The sequence below is a fragment of the Enhydra lutris genome, unplaced genomic scaffold (genome assembly GCF_002288905.1).
Source record: "Enhydra lutris kenyoni isolate GAN:26980312 unplaced genomic scaffold, ASM228890v2 scaffoldscaffold1, whole genome shotgun sequence".
Taxonomy (NCBI): domain Eukaryota; kingdom Metazoa; phylum Chordata; class Mammalia; order Carnivora; family Mustelidae; genus Enhydra; species Enhydra lutris.
Genome location: NW_019154085.1, coordinates 12,410,144 through 12,429,352, shown reverse-complemented (window position 1 = coordinate 12,429,352; position 19,209 = coordinate 12,410,144). Strand labels below are relative to the sequence as shown.

Below are 19,209 nucleotides of genomic sequence, written 5' to 3'. Positions count from 1 at the left end.
CCTCTTACACGTGTGTTGTTTTGGGTAAACACAATACAATACCGCAAGTGTATTCTCCTTATGATTTTTGCAATAACATTTTTGCTTCTCTAGTTTCCTTTATTGTAAGAACATACTATGTAATACATATAACAGATGAGATGTGTGAATGGACCCTTTATGGTATTAGTAAGGCTTCTGGTCAGTAAGAGGCTGTAAGTTAAGTTTTGGGGGAGTCAAAAGGTTATACACAGACTTTAGACTGCGTGCGGGGTGGGCACCCCAACTCTCTCCCCTCCATTGCACAAGGGTCAGCTGCATATCCTTTCACAGATTTTCATGTATATATAAGTGTAGATGCGAGGTATTTTTAAATTTTCATTTCAACCATCAATACTTCAATACATATCTCACAAAGATAATGACTTTGTTGGGACTATAACCATAGTATTACTATGTATTACATAGTATTACTTTATATTACATAGTATTACTTTATACTTTTACTACCATAGTATTACATAGTATTACTAGAATACCTAAAGACATTAACAATAATTTAATATTATCAGGTATCTACTCAATGTTCAAATTTATATATTTGCCATATATAATATGGCAATATTATATATATATATATAATATATGTATTATATATATATATATATATATATATATATATATATATAATAATATATAATATGGCCATATTTGTTCCCTACGTATTTGTTAACAGTTTGTTTGGGCCAGGATCTAAGTAAGTCCGGCCATTGCAATTGGTTGATTGTCTAGGAAATCCGTTTTTATCTCTCCACACCCTGTTTGCAACTCATTTGTTGAAAAAAGCAGGTTGTTTGTTCTGTTCAGTTGTCCAAGGTTTTAACTTTGCTGATTGTACTGCATGGTATTATTTAACCCATTCTTTAAATTTTCCTATGAATATGGTATGAGATATATAAATCTGATTAGATTTGTTTATATTTCAGGAAGGGTACCTTATGTTATCTACTTCCACCAGCAGACATATAATGACCCAACGCAGTTATAAATATTCCTCTTAGAAAAAAACCAAACCTGAATGTATTCAAATTCTTACATCTCATAACAAATTTGTAGGAAATACAAAGGGCATCTCTATTTTTTACGATTATCAGCAGTCACTGATGATGGTTACCTGGATAAATAGGGTTTTAAAAATGGGGTTATTCAAATTCTACTACTCCTTATTCATTTATTTACCTTGAAGTCTTGCACAAAGAGAAACTTTCCCTTATCAACTATTTGGGTTAACATGTAGTACAATTTATACAGGTAAGCAGGATAAATGCTAGTATATCTGTTTTCAAAACAATAGTTGGTTCCCTAGCATCCCTCCGAAAAAACCAATGAGATTTTTTTGCTTGTTTGTATAGTTTGTGAACTCATAATTAATGTGCTTCAATACACAGCAGTAAGCATCCATAGTTATTACCTCTCTGTTCCAACCGATGTGTTTTTCCCCCCATCAGGTGTACTTTTAAAACTTGAAGTGTATTTAAAATTTACTTCCTCTTAGGAGGAATATTTTGTAATATTGGTCAAGGTAAGAAGTGTCTTTGGGATATGTCTATAGGACTTTTGGGGCTCCTCATCCAGACGTGGAACCTGAACACTTGGCCAGTCAGGACTGTGTGCTGAGAAGCTCAGCTCGTTTCAACAAGGAAATCCTAAGGGAAAGAACTGAGGTGTCCAGTGAGTGGCAAATCCTCCAGAACCAGGCGCTAAGCCTAATCCATCAAGTGTAGATATCAACTTTCCCCATGTCGCATACGGCTTAGGGTCACTGGATATGATCACGCTGGTATGACCAGCACATCAGGATACCTGTAACTTCTTTATTGACATTAAATAGGTATGATGTCAATGTGTTTTAAATAGAGGAAATACAGAAGAAAGTCTTCATCCCCCTCTGTCCCCGTGTATTTGGCTCCCTTCCCTGGAGGTCTCCACCAACACCAGCTTCTTCCATTTCTTTCCAGAGACCATCTATCATAAACCAGCATATGTGTCTTAATCATATGAATGCTATGCTTAATCATATGAATCATATGAATGAATCATATGAAATGCTGAGTTAAGTCAAAAGAGGCTTGTGTGCCTGTGATTATGAGGTATATTTAGCTCCTCTGTCAAGTTCACACATGAAGCCAATATGGGCCAGGCAATTTTTTTGTGTTCGCGTTTAACAGCTCACCCGGAGAGCGCAGTTCCACGTTCGCTTAGGTAAAGGAGGCTAACGGATGAGCTGTTAGAGAGACAAGGTGAGAACCTAGAAATCTGGAGTCAGAAGCCCCAGTCACAACGATACGACTCAGCTTCTCTGCCCGAGAACACGTTTTGAATTTTTATTCCCTACAGAAAGAGGCAAAAGAGGAGGGGAGAAGAGTCAGCAAGAAGGGTGAGGATGGTGCCGGGTCAGGAGCCGAAGAGAGACCTCAGCGGGGGGGGGGGGGGGGGGGGGGGGGGGGGCACAGGAACTTCCAGGAGCCACAAGGCCGAAGGTGTACACGGCCAGGAGTGTGACATGAGCCTTCCGGATCGTCACTGTGCGGGGAGCAGATGGTCTGAATGCGAGCAGGTGCGCACACAGACACCGAGCAGGCGGCCGCCTTCCAGTTTGGGTCAGTATGAGGCTGAACAGATGGAAGGCGACTGAGCGCGAGAATATCCGGCCCACCTTCCCCCCCTGGATCGGACACAAATCTTAGGGAGGGTTTGAATTCCACTGGACACCAACAGGAGTCCGAAGAACAAGGGGGCAGGGATACTGCGGCGGTCGTGCGAGCCCGCAGCTAACTCGAGCTCCCCCGTCCACCTGCGGGCTGCAGCGGGGCGCACGGGCTTACGCCACAGCGAGCACGGGAAATGCGGAGACGTACAGAACATTCAGCCGTGGCACAAGCACTCGCTGAGTGCCTGCCCTGTGCCGGCAAGGGTGATGGCGCAGAGCAGCTGGGGAGGAAGGCGCCCTGCCATCCCCGTGCAGCCCACTGGCTTTCCGGGAAAGGGGAGAGGAAGGTGAGAGGACCCACCGGACTTACTGGAGAAAAAGCGAAAAACCAGATGGAAAGGGAAGAAAATGATGATGGTAAGAAGAAATACCTCCACCACCACCCCCCCAAACCAACCTGTAGGCTTCTAATTAGAGCCTCTGGGATCCCAGAGCATGCAAGGGAAGAACCAAAGGAAATTCATGCCCAGGATACAGGAGTGGGTGTGCTCAGGCTTCCCGAGGGTGAGTGCCAGGGCAGCCTCCCGGGGTCCTCCCACCCACCCAGCTTCCAAACAAGGCCCAGAGCCTGGAGGCTGGGAGCCCGGCAGCCTGTGTGTGTGTTGGGAGGGGAGAATAGAGGAGGAAGGGGCCTTTGCTAATTTCTTTGCCAGCTGAAGATCAGGGTAAATTCTTGTCGATTAAATTTGTTCACATAATTATGTGCCCAGAGAGTTTACAAGATGGACATCAGGGGTTTAAGACCTATCCTCAGGCCCAACACATCCTCAACAAAGCTAGATATTGACACAGTGGTTAGTTCGGACCTTCTGGGCCAGCAACAGGAGGGATGAAGGTTTTCACAGTAAACTGTTAATCTGCTTAATGCCCACTTGAGGATGTGAAGGAGTCCGTGAAGCTGGCATCAAACCGTGCTTCCATTCCTCTGGGTATTTCAACAAAAGACTGTCCTCAAGCGTCTTAGTAATTCAAGCACCGCTATGTGCAACTACTTTCAAAACTCATGTGCACGAAGGCAAGCCAGGGATCCCTGATGAATCCGGACCCTGTACAGAACCCATGAACAGAACGCAGACCAGGGTTCGGGGCCAGCGGAAGCAGCACCCTCCGATCCTCCCTCCAGAATCTCAGTAAGCTACGCCTGAGGGTCTCTTTGGGCTTCCCTTTCAAGGCAGCTGTGGAAGGGAAGGACATCGTGGGAAGTAGATACGGAGGATGGAGAGGTGGTAGTAGGAAAGGCCGGTAGTAAAGGTCAGACAGCGAGGAGCCAGACCAAAGGAGGAAAAGAGGAAAGGCTGCGTCCAACACCTTCCAGGGCCTGGTGTCATATCCAGCTCCATGAGCACGTGCCTCAGCGCCATGTGTGAGCCCTGCTGGATCTCCTCAGGGGTCCTGGGACAAATACATAGGAGTGCACTTCATGAAACACTCTGCAGGCTGGCAAGGACAGAGCGTGCTGGGCAAAGCCCTGGGACAGGGTTAGCAGATACAGAAGCCCGGAGGGAGGGTCTTTTTTTTTTTTTTTTTTAAGATTTTATTTATTTATTTGACAGAGATCACAAGTAGGCAGAGAAGCAGGCAGAGAGAGAGAGAGGAGGAAGCAGGCTCCCTCTGAGCAGAGAGATCATGGGATCTCTCATGGGATCTGGGATCATAACCTGAGCCAAAGGCAGAGGTTTAACCCACCGAGCCACCCAGATGCCCCCCGGAGGGAGGGTCTTGAGAGGAATGACATGAGTGAGTTGAAGAGTCACAGAGAAATCACAGGCAGTGTCACAGACCACATTCCTACCAAGGAGCAGAAAGGTCATGTGTTTGCTTTTTAGGTACACCTGTGCAGACAGATGTTAGCCCTGAGGTGCTTCAGAATGAGAGCTGATCATAACCAACACAACCTGAGTCCTATTGTGTGCTAGGCACAGCTTCATGAAACCCCGCAAGGTCTCGTCTCTGCTCTCTCCTCACCACAGGGCCTTGGCACATGCCCTTCCCACTGCTGGAAGACAACTTTCCTCCCCCACCCTGCTGTTCTTTATTTCATTAACTGTGAGTCTTCGTTCAGGTCTCCACTAAGTCATCACTTTTTCAGGGAGAAACTCTGAGTTTTAAAAACTTCTGTTCAACTTTATGGCCTTAGACTGTTATGGGTTGCTCAACAAGAAACTGCTCAGTAGTAACAATAGCCGAATTATGGAAAGCGCTCAAATGTCCACAGACTGATGAAAGGAAGATGTGGGGTGTGTGTGTGTATATATACACACGCACACACATAAAATATTATCCAGCCATTAAAAAGAATGAAATCTTACCATTTGCAACAACATGGATGGAGCTAGAGAGTATAATGCTAAGAAAAATAAGGCAGAGAAAGACAAGAAACATATGATTTCACTCATATGTGCAATTTAAGAAACAAAACAGATGACCACAGGGGAAGAGTAAAAAAAAAAAAAAAGAGAGAGAGAGGGAAACAAACCATGAGAGATTCTTAACCCTAGAGAACAAACAGGGCTGCTAGAGGGGAGCTGGGCAGGGGATGGGCTAAATGCGTGATGGGCCCTTGGGATGAGCACTGGGTGTCATAGGTAAGGGACGAGATTCTGCTGCTGGAACTAACATGACACTATAGATCAACTAACTGGAATTTAAATAAAAACTTGAAGAAACTGCCCAACAGTGAAGAGCAGGGGAGACAACGTATTTATTTTTCTGTGGGATAACAATAATGAAACTTCTTAATCGTTCTACTGTAGCGCTTGCATATAAATCACGTTTAAGCAAAAATTTATATCATTTTTGCCACTGATGGAATCTAATCATTTGAGACTTAAGCTTATGAATAAAAGTGCAATGATAATCACCGAACCACATAGGGTTTGGCTCAGAATCAAAACAGATAGTTGATGTTTCTGTATGCAAATTAGGGTGGTAATAAATTATTGAAATTTGTGCTTTCCCCCACTGATCATCTGCTTTTGAACATTTTTGCTTTGAAACAGTAATCCTCTGTACTTGACAGAAATACAGAACTCTTTAACTAGCCTTTCACTGACCACTATAAGTTCTCTTTTTTAGAATTCATGGTTATTTATTTGCTTATCTGAGAGAGAGAGAGAGAGAGAGAGAGAGACCATGCTCAGGAGCAGTGATAGGGGCAGAGGGGGAGAGGAAAGGACAAGCCGACTTCTTGCTGAGCACGCAGGGCTCTATCTCAGGACCCTGAGATCCAGACCTGAGCCGAAATCAAGAGTCTGATGTTCAGGTAACCGAGCCACCAAGGCACCCCGAACTAGACATTCTTTATATGGTTGGATAAAGTCCTCCGGAGGGCACCAGACTCAAGACACATCGAACACGTTCTATATCAACTGAGCTCACATAAAACCTATGCTGACTTCACATGTTTCAGATGTGCCCTTTATCCTTCCCAAAACACATCTTCTCATTTTATCTAAACTGTCTGGATAGTAAAATTTTATTCTATTGCCATAAAAAAGCTTTTATTATTAAAGCAATAAGGTATAAGGAGGAGATTACCATGGCAAAGCCTTTACGGTTTATTACAGTTAATCACAGAGATAAAGTGTCATTTTATAAAAATGTTTCTACTGTCTTGCTTCTTTTCTACAGAGGAGTTATAATAACAACAATAAAAAGAATCAGAAAGGCACTTTAGCAGGAAGAGATTTATCATTTTCTGCTCTTGAGAGATTTTTCCTTAAACCCGGAGACGATGACACTGAGGGACAAAACTGCTTCCTTGGGAAGCAGGGGTGAGCCCCATCGAGTCCGGTGTCCTTCATAAATAAAGATGCCGGGATAGGGAGGAGCCGCGGGACTGGCAGTGGTTGAAAAGCCGGCGAGCGGAACCTGCTCGTGGCTATTGAGGAATGAAAGCAGAATTTCAAAGGGAATTTCAAGAAATCAATCTGCAGCGGCAGCCAGATTCGATGTTAAAAAGAGTTAAAACTAGACCACATTTCATCTCGGTGAGTTTGCCTCAGGGAGGCTGCAGTGAGAGAAATTGCCGGGGACCATCTGATCCCAGACAGTCTGGCTTCAGGACCTTCTTGTGGATGAAGAGCTTCCACTCAGAGCCTCCTTAACTCCTCAGGTACCAAGCAGGACAAAGCAGGTGGAGTGGAGGGGGCGAGGCCAGCATGTGCTGTCCCCAGCCTGGCAGAGAGAACGAGAGCATGGGAATGGCTGGGAGAAAGGATGCCCCTGAGCTCGGAGGTGATGCTCCGGTCCTTCTGGCCTGTACCGAAGAGCATAAAGCAAGCAAATGAATGGCAAAGCCATGAAGCCAGATTGCCTGTATGAAGACTTTCTCCTTCCTTCACTAAGAGAGAGTAAGGTAAAATCATTACCCCCACTGTGGGCCGCGCTCCTGCCCATGGCATCGGGGGAAGGACTGTGAAGGCCCCGAGGAGAGCCGGCTGGGCTCCCGGCAGCCTCAGGGCCCAGTGGCCACCACGTGGGCCTCAAGCTGAGGAGCCCCGGATGGTGGAAGAAGCAGCCTGTCTGCCCAGCAGGTGGATGGCAGGAAAACTCCCTTTATTAAACATTTCAGGGGTACTATCCTGTTGTATGGGTGCCATTCTAGTCCACTCCCTGAATATTTGTGGACCCAGAGAATTCATGGGCCCAGGGTAAAACCCATTTCTCAACTGTTGCTGTGGTCAACAGAGCTTCTGTCCTGGGCCCAACAGGCACAGGGGCAGTGGGACCAACAGGTGCTCTCCTCGTCCTTGGGACAGAGAATTGGCAGCTCCACCGCTTACAACAGGTGCACGCGAATGGCGCCTGCGATCTTGAGTGCTGCCAGTTCCCCACTCCTGCTGTCTCTGCTCTGCTTTCTGAAGGGTCTCAAATTCGCCCCCTACCCTCAAATACGGAACTGCGGTGTACGGATCATCGCGAGCTGCAGGCACTTGAAAAACAGCAATGCAGGGAGAGGCGGTATTTGAACTCCCCTCATCTGCTTGAAGACAGAGCCTCCAAGGAACTCAATTGTCATAAATCCCCCCCTGGAGGGTTCTGCCAACCCGGTGAGATTGCTGCCTTCTGTCACAGGAGAGGAGTCTAGAAGAGGACGCCACACTCAGAGACACCGTTACAAGTGATCACACCTCCCGTCTGTCCTTCTGAGGGCTCTCTCATCTTTTCCAGAATCATTTACTCTCCTCTGAGAGGCCTACACCCATCCCCCCACCTTGCTGCCATCCCTGCTGAAATGGCATTTAATTCTGAACTCTGAGCCCCCTACAGAGCTTCCTGACTTTTCCCTGGGTCTCTCCCGTGTATACATGAGGTACACACGTTAATAAACTTTTGTTCGTGTTTCTCTTGTTAATCTGTCTCTATTACAGGGGTCTCGGCCAAAACCCTGGAGGGTGGACGGGAAGTTCTTTGTCCTGCCGTCCATCCCCATCTCGCCCCCTCTCCTCTACCCTGTATGCTGGTTACTGGTATCACGTGATCTATGTGAGTCCTTTTCCTTCACTTCCCATGTGATCAGGGCCTCCAAAGTCTATCGCAGACAGGTCTCTCCTACCCTTCTCCTACCCGCTCTGGCCAGTTTCACTCCCCGCTCATTATGAAGTAGTTGGCTGTGGTTTTGTTTCATTCTGTGGTTTTGTTGGGATTCCTGGGTCTGTCGCCTTCTACTCTGTACCTTTTTCCATTCGATTTTACCAACCCCTGGCTTTTTTATCATTGGAACCCTTCTTTTCTGGATGCGGCTGTGGTGACAACCCGATCTTTCTAAATGTCTCCTGAACTCCACATGGTTATTTGGCAAACACGGCAAAACACAACATACATGCCTACAGCAGGTAGACCGGGGTTGGGATAAAGCCCTTCGAAGGGGTGCCTCGTGATCGTGACTATCGGGGAAACAAAGCGGCAGCGCCTCGGAGCATGAATTGTGCTTAAACTACAAAGCAGTCAAAATCCCTCTGGCGGTCAACGAACGCAGTAACCACAGTCCACTTGCCAGTCAGGCTGGGCCTGTTTTATTTCTCTTTTATCCGAAGTAATATCATCTGTTAACATTAATATCTCTTGGTTGCGTATCTCATATTGGAATCCTACAATAATTTAAATCACAGTCAATGAATATTTCATCGCACTGTCTGAGGGGGACTTCTGGAGTGAGGCTCATGCAGATACAGCATAAGGACTGATGCCCAATACTTCTAAAATCCAGAAGTTCCTTAAGAAGCAAATAGTTAATTGAAAAAAAAAAAAAAACCCACAGAGATTCTTTCTCTTCTTGGAGTTTAAAAAGTGATGTGAGAGTTGCACAAGCCTACAAATTCTACAAATCTCACAATACCACACGCTCAGCTGAAAAATCTATCCTCCTTGTACACCTCCATTTAGAATTTTACGTATGATTTCACTTAATAATATAATTTCTTGTCTTTATTAATTACTTCTTAGTTTTGTTTCTTTCCATGGAGATCACTAATCAGGGAAAGTAACTTAATGGTATTTCAATTTCTATAGCTATAAACATTATATCATTTACTCCCACCCCCTTAAAACAAACCCCCAAACTAATACTACCACTATGAAGGCAGACTCGTATCTGTGGGCGTTAATAGTCTTACAGCACAAGGGTGCCATTTAAGGCACTGACTTAACATTCTTCACATTTTTATTTCATGTTACATGCTCATTAAAAAAGCAGGAAAATATAGAAAGCAGGATAAAATAAAACCAACTTCAAAATGAAACAAGGCAAAGTATCTCTTTGTTTCATACCCCAAATAGATTCAAGCACTCAGAACACTGTGGCATTTCTCTCTAATTTGAGCGGGGAGGGGAGTCGTCTATGCAGAAGCCATCCTGGTTGTTGAACACGAGGAAGACAAACGGAAGCTGGAAAGGACCGGTGCGGCACAAGGAGTCCCAGCGATGCTGGCCCACGTCCAGCCCAAGGTCCTGGACTCGGGGAGACTGCTCCCAGCCTCCTGATGGGCTCTTGTGTGAGAAGGGCCCAAGCTTCCTGGTTTGGGCCCCGAGGATCTTTCCCACCCACCATCTCCAGGCTCGCTACTGCCACTCCTGCTGGGCACCTGCCCTAGTCCGCTGGCTTCCCAAGGGGAGTGGGAGGGACAAATGAAATATTAAGCTTCATGTACTTACTCTTTATTTAAGAAAGCAGACTTTCCTAATTTCTAGGATACAGATTAATAGCGGTATACATATGTGACCTATAAACGAGTTTTCTGGTTTGAGAGGGATGTGTTCATAACTCATTTATTAATGGCATGAGACCCAGGGAACGTACTCCTCCCAGAGTGCACTGTGGTCTTTCTGCTTCGGGTTCCTCGTGTTGTTCCTCCCGCAGGGAATCCTCTCCCTCCCTTCTCAGTCTGCCAATTCCTAGCCTCGCTTCAAGTGCCAGTCCAATGTCACCTTTGCGATGGACTCTTTTCCTGCCGGCCATCAACCCTCCCCAACATGCACTCCCTTTCCTGGTTTTCACCATACTGCGTTACACACCTTTCTGTCTACTCCCACTAGACCTTGGACGTTTTTTGGAAGGACACCGTCTTTTATCTTTCAGTATTTCTAGCAGTGCTTCTTCAAGTGTGGTCCTCAGACCATGTACACTGGTCCCCACTGTCCTCATGACACGCAGGTTCCTGGGCACCCCTGCACCCACAGAATCAGAATCAGAGCCTCTGGGAATGGCATCCAGGTGCTCCCTGTGCATTCCAAAGTCTGAGAAGCACCAGCTCATGACATGTTCATCTCCCTCCTGGAGGGGTGTACGGAAAAGGGAGAAGAGAAGGCAGAAAGAGGGCATGGCAAGATGGGAGAGGGGAAGGAGGGTTGATCTGGTGGTCACGGTGACCATTCAGAATCAGGGTCCTTTTGCCTCACTTCTCTCTCCATCAAGCAATGAACAGTAGAACCATGTTATCAGACATTCACACCCCAAAGCTGGGATCTGCTGCATGCTGAACAGAAAAGTGGAGAAAGAGAATTTCTTCCCATTGTCTTGGTACAGAGAGAATAAAATTGACTAAATACACACCTGGAAGAAAAGAGAACCAACCTAGATGGGTCAGGCTAGAGATTTTCTAGAATATTCTGAACAATGCATATCTTGCACACAAAATCTTCATAAAACCCCTTGACAGTAGTACCCCTTTTTGTAGCGGAGTGGAAGTGAAGAAACTCAACCATCTTCAGAGCTAGAATATGTGAAGATGAGATTTAAACCCTCTTCTAACTCTATGCACCATGCCTCCTAATTATGTGGTTAATAAACCTTGGAAGATGTGACTTTTGTGAGAATATGGCTACAGTCACCGGAAGAACAGTGTAATTGACATAAGAAGGAATTCTGTTCTACGGACAGGCACGGTCTGTTACAGGATTTCTTGCTGTCCTAGCTGACAAATTGCCCAAAATGACTCCTTCGTCTCACCCCAAGAGAGTGCAGAGGTCTCCCTCTGTATCAGTGTCATCAACAGAAATAAGTCCCAAGATCCATTCTTAAGTTGTGACCTAGGATATCCCGGTTTGGAAACTATAACGTATTTTATATTTATACTAATATATGGGAACAAATTTGTCTTATTTTCCCAGTGAAAATGGATTATACCATAAATTAAAACACACACACACACACACACACACTCACACACACAACACATACTCTCCATCTGGGATTGCACAGATAAGAACAACTTGCTTCTTTCCTTTTTATATCTCTATTCTATCAGGAAAACTAACCCTATTCAGGAGCCTGATGCTAAGCCGGTGGGATGGGAAGCCTTCATTTGCTGAAAGGATTCAGAGATCTTTTCAGATTTCAAGCTGAAATCACAATCAGCGTCTTGTCCTCCAGCTCTTGTTGTGGGTCTGCGGTGAAAGGAAAGCTGACCTCCAGCGCCAAGTGTATGACGGCCGTAACGTATGGAGGTAATCACACCCGGAGCTCGGCGAGGCTATTAATACAAGGTGCTATTTATGTTGGTTTCCTGGGGACTCTACCCAACCGAAAAGGCCAGTTCTGTACTTTTTGTGTTTATCAACCTGCTCTTCCTTCACGTTGACTCATTCTCTGAGTCCTTGCGGCGGCCCGAGGGAACCATCTAATGCACACAAAAACCTTAGGGAGGAGAGAAAATAGGAAAAGAGAAGCTTTCACCTCCAAAGAGGGAGCTATGCCTATTTAGAATGACACATATTCCTGAACGAGGCAAGATTTGAAATACAGTGTACCGCGGGGACTCGCTGTAGTCACAAAGTCGCAGGAACCTTGAGTTTCTCCATGGTTTATGGTATTTACCCTTTTCACAATTCAGAATGGATCCCAGAGCTTATTTCTATTTATTGGACTGGTGCAGAGTGAGGAAAAGGAGTCATTTTGGGCAATCTGTCAGCTAGGACAGCGACGGAAACCATACATAGGGCTCTCCTGAGGCATAAATATATTTATTAGCCTCCTCTGTCATTGCCTCTTGATATCCTCTGCAGGAGAAGTTCATCTCCATACTGTGAGTTCCTTAAATATGCTGGCAGTCTTGAATGTTGGGTGTGGGGAGAAGGTACAGGTTTGTTTGACTTCCGTCGTCTAGCTCTTTGTGCAAGTCACAAGCAGGTGGGCACTTAGAAAAGCCATTTAATGAGAAGGAAAGAGGTTAGTCGGAAAGTCTTTGTTAGTGCGGCTTTTGATTAACGGGAGGATTATATTTATTTCCAAAGCAGAAGGACAGGGAGACCTTTTATAAAATTTCACTCTAAAACTATAAAAATGGACAAAGCAAACTCCTGATTTTGTCTTCATTACACATTTAATTTAAGGAGCTGGCAAAATCTAGCTGTCCCTGAACGCGCTGCTGAACATGCTGTGGGGAACCAGAGTCTGTGCGGCATCACGGAGCAATGCCAAGTGGCTGTGAAGGCTCCCCACATCAGCTTTCCCACAGGTAATCCCATTACGAGCAACCCCTGTCGAAAGGCCTAGAGAAAAGCATCACTCCGCTCATGGACGACACACTCCTCCAGAACTCATGATATGCGCGGACACACGAGGAATGAGCATCATTTCAGCCATAGTTTTAAAATGGAGAGGCGCCTGGGTGGCTCAGCTGGTTGGGCGACTGCCGTCCGCTCGGGTCATGATCCCGGAGTCCCAGGATCGAGTCCCGAGTTGGGCTCCCAGCTCCATGGGGAGTCTGCTTGTCCCTCTGACCTTCTCCCCTCTCATGCGCTCTCTCACTAATAAATAAAATCTTAAAAAAAAAAAAAAATCGAGTCTCTGCTCAGTATCTGGGCTTATGTCAATGTTTCCATGTGACCGAACTTGAAAACCGAGTTTGCTTGTTGTCACGGCATCTACTCTGATTCTAGAAACCGCTTCAACTAATACATATTTTCCCTGTACTCAGCTATCGAGGTGTACACAGCACCACAGGGTCCATGATTCAGCTAACCAGATGGTCACCAAGATTTGCTCCACCGTGACCGCACCATAAAGGACGGAGAGACCTGCCTTCCTTCAGCTTAAGTAGCTCAAGGGCCGGCACGGCTGCCGATGTCACCAGCGTGACGGCGGCTGGACACAGGCCCCATGAGCCCAGAGGCAACAAGGACTATTGCCGCCTGACCGAAGCCAAACAGAAATAATGATCCTCTAAGTACTCTGTGAAACAACTCTTTTCTGTATTTTTCTTTCCATACTTCATCCTAGCCCTAGCCCCTGTGATATTTTTGGTTTTACTGCAGAATGAGAAAAAGACAGGTAGAGACGGAGTGGCTAATGAGAGTGCTTGCCTGGTGTTAGCAACAACCTCCAGGTCTTCATTTTTCCCTTTTCTCCTCAGGACCGAGTTGAATTCTGCCATGTCAAATGGGCAAAAACCGCCAAGCCCTTAAATTTGCTACACTTCCACATAATTGTTTGTCTGCTCTTGAGGAGACAAAAATGTAATGTAATATAGCCAGAAAGTTTAGGTTTAAAATTTCCTACGGCACTGATCAGAGGACAGGATGGTTATGCTTTTTGGGGTATGGAGCTGACTGGAAAGGACAGGTCCTCTCCCGCGTTTCCGGCCATGGGCTAGGAGGGCCACTGGGGGAGGGGCAGACAGGACTCAGAAGTGCTGCCAAGTGAGGGGTCCCCATCCCCCCCTCAAGGAGCTACGGCAGGATACACAGAAGGACGGATGGACCCTCTCACTCTCTTACTCCTCTCACTCTCCTCCTGCCAGGCTTTCTCAGGGTTATTGTCCTGGGACAGACAGTGTTTTGTGATGGGCGGTGGGGGGAGGGCTGTCCTGTGCATTCTAGCACATGCTGGGCTATGCCTGGCTTCTACCTACTAGGTGCCAGCCGTTGTGACAACCAAAAATATTTCCAGACATGTCAACTGTCTCCTGGGGGTGAACAGTGCGCTAGCTCCAGACGTGGCACTCCCTTTGGAGGGCTCTCCGCGAGTGGCTTTCAGCCACAGACACACAAAAGAATCACCTGGAATTCTTGAAAAAACCCACCACCTGGGTCGCCTGGGTGGCTCAGTGGGTTAAAGCCTCTGCTTTCGGCTCAGGTCATGATCCCGGGGTCCTGGGATCGAGCCCCACATCGGGCTCTCTGCTCAGCAGGGAGCCTGCTTCCCCCTCTCTCTCTGCCTGCCTCTCTGCCTACTTGTGATCTCTCTCTGTCGAATAAATAAATAAAATCTTTAAAACAAACAAACAAACAAACAAACAAACAAAACCCCACCACCTATCCCTGTGCTCTCCTCAGACCAGTAGCGTCCACCTTTCTGGTGGTGCTACCTCGGCAAAGCTCTAGGGCTTTTAATTCTAGTGGACCACATGGCCTTGGGTATGGAGAGAAGTAAATATTAATTTACAAGAACCGTCTTTCAGTCAATGGTACGTTATTCACAAAGACAGCACATTGAAAAACTCCAAGAGCACAGGAAAACCGGTCTTCTAGCATTAAATGGAAAGCCATTTCCATTTAAAACTTTTAGCATTCCAGCTAAAAGTTTGGGGAATGTTGGTGGGGGGGTGGGGGATGGGGTGAGAACCAACCCAGGAGGAAAGAATCCTGCTGTGTGATAAACCTGCTAGGAAAGAAAAATGGTCTCACTTGGACTTGAACGGAAGTCATTCCGAGCCTTGTATGCTCCGAGATTTGTACCTGAGTTGGGCACCTGACGAGCAGCAGACTGGGACTGTGGGACACAGGGCTGCCTCACTTGCTCTGAAAGGCCCCGCTGGCAATTTCCCCTTCGGGAGGGCTTCTCAGAAAAAGGACACAATGTTTAAAATGTCACAGGGAGGCTCTCTGGTTGGTGTGGGGTCACCCTGCTGACTACCCTGGTGGTCCGGGCGTGTTTTTCCTTGGCTACCTCCGAAGCTTCCAGGGCAGGCGAGAGGCCCACGTCCGAGTGGGATTTGAGGAATGCTGGGAGAAGACAGGTTTTTCTGCAGCCTCAAATTCTCCCTTGTAGGGTTATGCTTTTGGCTGATGGAGAGGGTCTCAACACTGTTAACATCTGAATTAGATAGGACACTTTGGGAAGGAGGACCCACGGCCATCAGCAGGATGAGGTTATCAGTGACACATGAATGAGTGTCAGTCATTAATGAGAAAAAAAGGAAAGTGCTGTGGGGATCCAGTGCAAGCTTATCTTGTAGTAGTGAGTGGTGCTGTGGGGAGGAGCCCCTGGGATGTGGGGAGCACCTGTCTTTGCTCTGAAGGAGAAACTCCAAGGTGCAAGGAAAGAGGAAAGCAAGGGCTGGCGGGGGGAGGGGCGGATGGAGGGGAAGTAGGGGGGAGGGGGGCGGGGCAGGGCCTGGAACTCCTGACCTACTCCAAATTCCGCTGAAGTAAGACCTGGCGGCGCTTCAGGAAAAAATAAACATGAGGTATAAGGACGCAGGCTTGGACTGATTTCCCTTTCCTACATGAAAGCAAAGCAGCCTAAAAATATTGTCTCTCCCAGCCTCCATTCTCTATGACCCTGTTACCCCATCCCCAGCACAAGCTCTACCCTCTGGCTCATTACCATCTTCCATTTCCTTTAAGAGTGCTTTTAATTAGATGTTAAATTGACAATGGCACCTAGCAATTTTTACAGCTCGATTTTGGAATCCTTCCTCCCCCGGCATATGGCAGAGCGATCAAGTACTATTCTCCTTCCTTAATGTTTTTTGAATTTAATGTTTATTGTTCGTTTTAAGCCTGCACCATCAGCTTGGACACACACACACACACACACACACACACACACACACACATTTGTGATGAGAAGCTAGACTAGTTTGCACACAAAGCAATTAAATCTGGCAGCTAGGATTCCAAAGGATGAATATTTTCCAGTTGTGGTAGGGGGCCAATCATATAGAAAGGAAACCAGCTGTTTCATGTTAGTTCCTGATGTGACTTTTCACACAGACACTCACGTTGCAAAATTTATTTTCTGCTAAGACGGCGTGAGAGCATCGTGTCATCTCTGCTGCCCCCTCGGATCCCCAGTTCTTTATGGGAAAATGAGATTGATCCATTAATGGTCATTTCGTCTTATGTAACTGTGTCCTGGTCGCAGGCCAGCTTTGAGCCGCCTCACGGTTTTCCTCAGGAACTGGACTGAACAAAGCGTTCTCTACTGCCGGACCTGGTCGGAAAAGCACTGGCTTCATTTTACCCGGATGCGCCCTCACTGGGGGCCTGGGCGTGCGCCAGCAAGCGCCTTCTCCCCGCCTCCCCAAACCTTCGTCCGTGCGTCCCGGCGGGCTTGTGGAGAACTGGACCCGGCAAGATCCACCTCCTGAAGCCCAGTAGCCAGCTGACTGTTTAGAATGTCTTACCTGAGAGTTTCTGTTTATTTCTAAGCTACACACAAAGCCTGTTGAAGGGTCTGGTGAGGGCACCGGCTGGCCTGAAGCTCGGAGAGCGGGGACAGGAGAGCAATGAGGCCTGTGCACCAGGTAAACGTGTCTCAGGACCGTCACTCGTTTGGGAAATCCCCAGAGGTCTTGTCCCACATGGTCCACATCTGGCTATGCCTTACAACGTAACCCCGAGGCTCTGATTCTATTCAGTGAGTGGCGCTGCATTCGCAATCTTCTCCAATGCCTGGAGTCCACCATGTCACCCCCAAGAGGAAAGCTTCATTTTTGAAAATGTGTCAGCTGCCTTCCTCCATTCTGTGACCTGTTATTTTTTTAGGAGCAGCCCGATCCCTAAAATTCATGGGTTTCTCCCCCTCAGAAGACGAGAGGAAGACTTTAGCCAAGTACATCAATCACCATGCTGGCGAGGCTGCAGGCTTGTGTGGAACAGAGAGGTAACGTTTTCTCGTTTGGCAGAAATGCCTGCTAATGGTCGATGAGAAAGAATTCCTTTTGTTTTATTTTCAAGTTGACACGAATGTCCTTATTTGGGGATCATTTTTAGTAAAGGTTAGAGCAGAAAATAAGTGCTGGTGTTCACGCGTTTTGTAGCAACAGCACATAAAAAATGGTTAATCTATACTTATTCTTCTGTATGGAGGAAAGGTGCCATTCGTTACGGGGTGACTTTTAAACAGCTGTCCTGCTTGGCAGAGCTCACTCAGAGGCGATCCTACCCATCAGTTTAAAACAGAGTGTGACACACAAGCAGAGAAAAGATACCCAACCCGACTTCCCTGGCCCACACTTTCAGCTCTTGAGGAGTGAAACGCTCAAAGAGTCTGTTATAAATCTCCAGATGTCTCGTGACCCATGTGGTGTTCATTTTACTAAGGAAATAAAAAAAAGAAAAAAAAAAAAGGACTCTGGGCAGCTGGAGGAGAGAGGTAACTTGAGGTCAGTGCTACACTTTGTCAATTAGTGTGTGAGTCACTTGGAGGGAAGGTATCATACAGAAGCCCCAGAGGAAGAGTTGACTCTAAAATGCCACACAAGAGAGTGAGACAGAGGGGTCTCCTCTGAGCAGCTGTCTGGTCCCTCCAGAGACTAGGAACCTGCGATCCCCACGAGCCAAATCAGGCCCACTGCTTCTCTGCATTTCTCTGGCTTTTGTGCCCGAATAGTAGAGCTGAGTAGTTGCAACAGAGACACGACTGACTCTAAAACTCAAAATATTTACTAGCTGGCATTTTATAGATAAAGGTTGCTGATTCTGGCTCTGGAGAACAGGCCTGGAAGTTGAGTGTGCATATATATATATGTATGTGTATGTAAGATTTAAAAACCAGCAATATCGGGGTGCCTGGGTGGCTCAGTGTGTTGAAGCCTCTGCCTTCGGCTCAGGTCGTGATCTCAGGTCGTGATCTCAGGTCCTGGGATTGAGCCCCGCATCAGACTCTCTGCTCAGCAGGGACCTGCCTCCTCCTCTCTCTCTGCCTGCCTCTCTGCCTGCTTGTGATCTCTCTCTCTGTCAAATAAATAAATAAAATCTTTAAAAAAATAAATAAATAAAATAAAAATCAGCAATACTACTAACACCTTTCGTTTATATAGCATCTTTATCTTCTCTAAGTACTTTCAAACATATGCCTGCAGTTTACTTTGAACAATTAGTTTAGCGTCTGATCAGGCAGAGAAGAGTTCCACTAAGGTGAAGATGACATGACTGGGTGGCGGGGAGAGGGTCCGTCCCTGAATGATCAGTGATGGAGACAGTTTCCTTTCAAGTCTCTGACAGCTTATGCACACTGGGATCTTATACATAGCAGATGGTTGAAAATTCAAGACTTCTAGATTGTGTCAAGTGTAATCCTTGGTTTTATACAACTCTCTAGTCTGCTGAAAAGCACATCTGTGTCAAAGAAAGGACTTGGAAAGGAAAGCTATGCAAAACATGGGATTGAATTCTAGAATCATGGAGAGCCAATGACATACAGAGAACACATGAGAGCCTGGGCACTGTGGATATGTTCTTCTTGTCTTTATATATTTTTCTCTTTAGCACCCCGACTTTCCTTCAGGAAACCACAGCTCTTTAACTCTCAGTCTGTGGGATTCAGGTGGGGCTCGCCCAACCACTAACTCTGTGGTGGGCACATGGCCCTGGCCTGGCTAGTGGAGAGACTGTCCCTCTTGCCACAGTGACCAGTTTAGGGACAGATATGTGACCCAGCCCCGCCAATGCAAATTAGCCCTTGGACTTTTGCTGGAACTGTTGGAGACAAAGCTCTCTCTCAGATCACAGGGACTAAGGCTTATGTAAGCTGGGAGCTGCTAGGGGGCCATCTTTGCTACCACATGGAGAGATCATACCTAAGAATCAAGCCAAGAATAAGCAGAGCCAGGAGATTGTAGGAGAGGCTGAGAGAGGAAAGGAGTGAGAGACAGAGAAAAGGACAAGGGGAGGGAGAGAGAAACTGAATTCTCAGAACACAGTTTAGGCTTAGAACCAAATTTGCCCAAAGGAATGTTCTGGATTTTTCATGTACATCAGCCAGTAAACTATCCTTTGTCGTGAATTACTGT

The 19,209-nt window shown here is 46.5% G+C and overlaps 1 protein-coding gene across 1 annotated transcript in view; it reads right to left on the bottom strand.

The window, feature by feature from the left end:
• LOC111141838 (spermatogenesis associated serine rich 2 like) overlaps positions 1-19,209 on the bottom strand; it is a 164,159-nt gene that overhangs the window by 17,817 nt on the left and 127,133 nt on the right. The window lies entirely within an intron of this gene.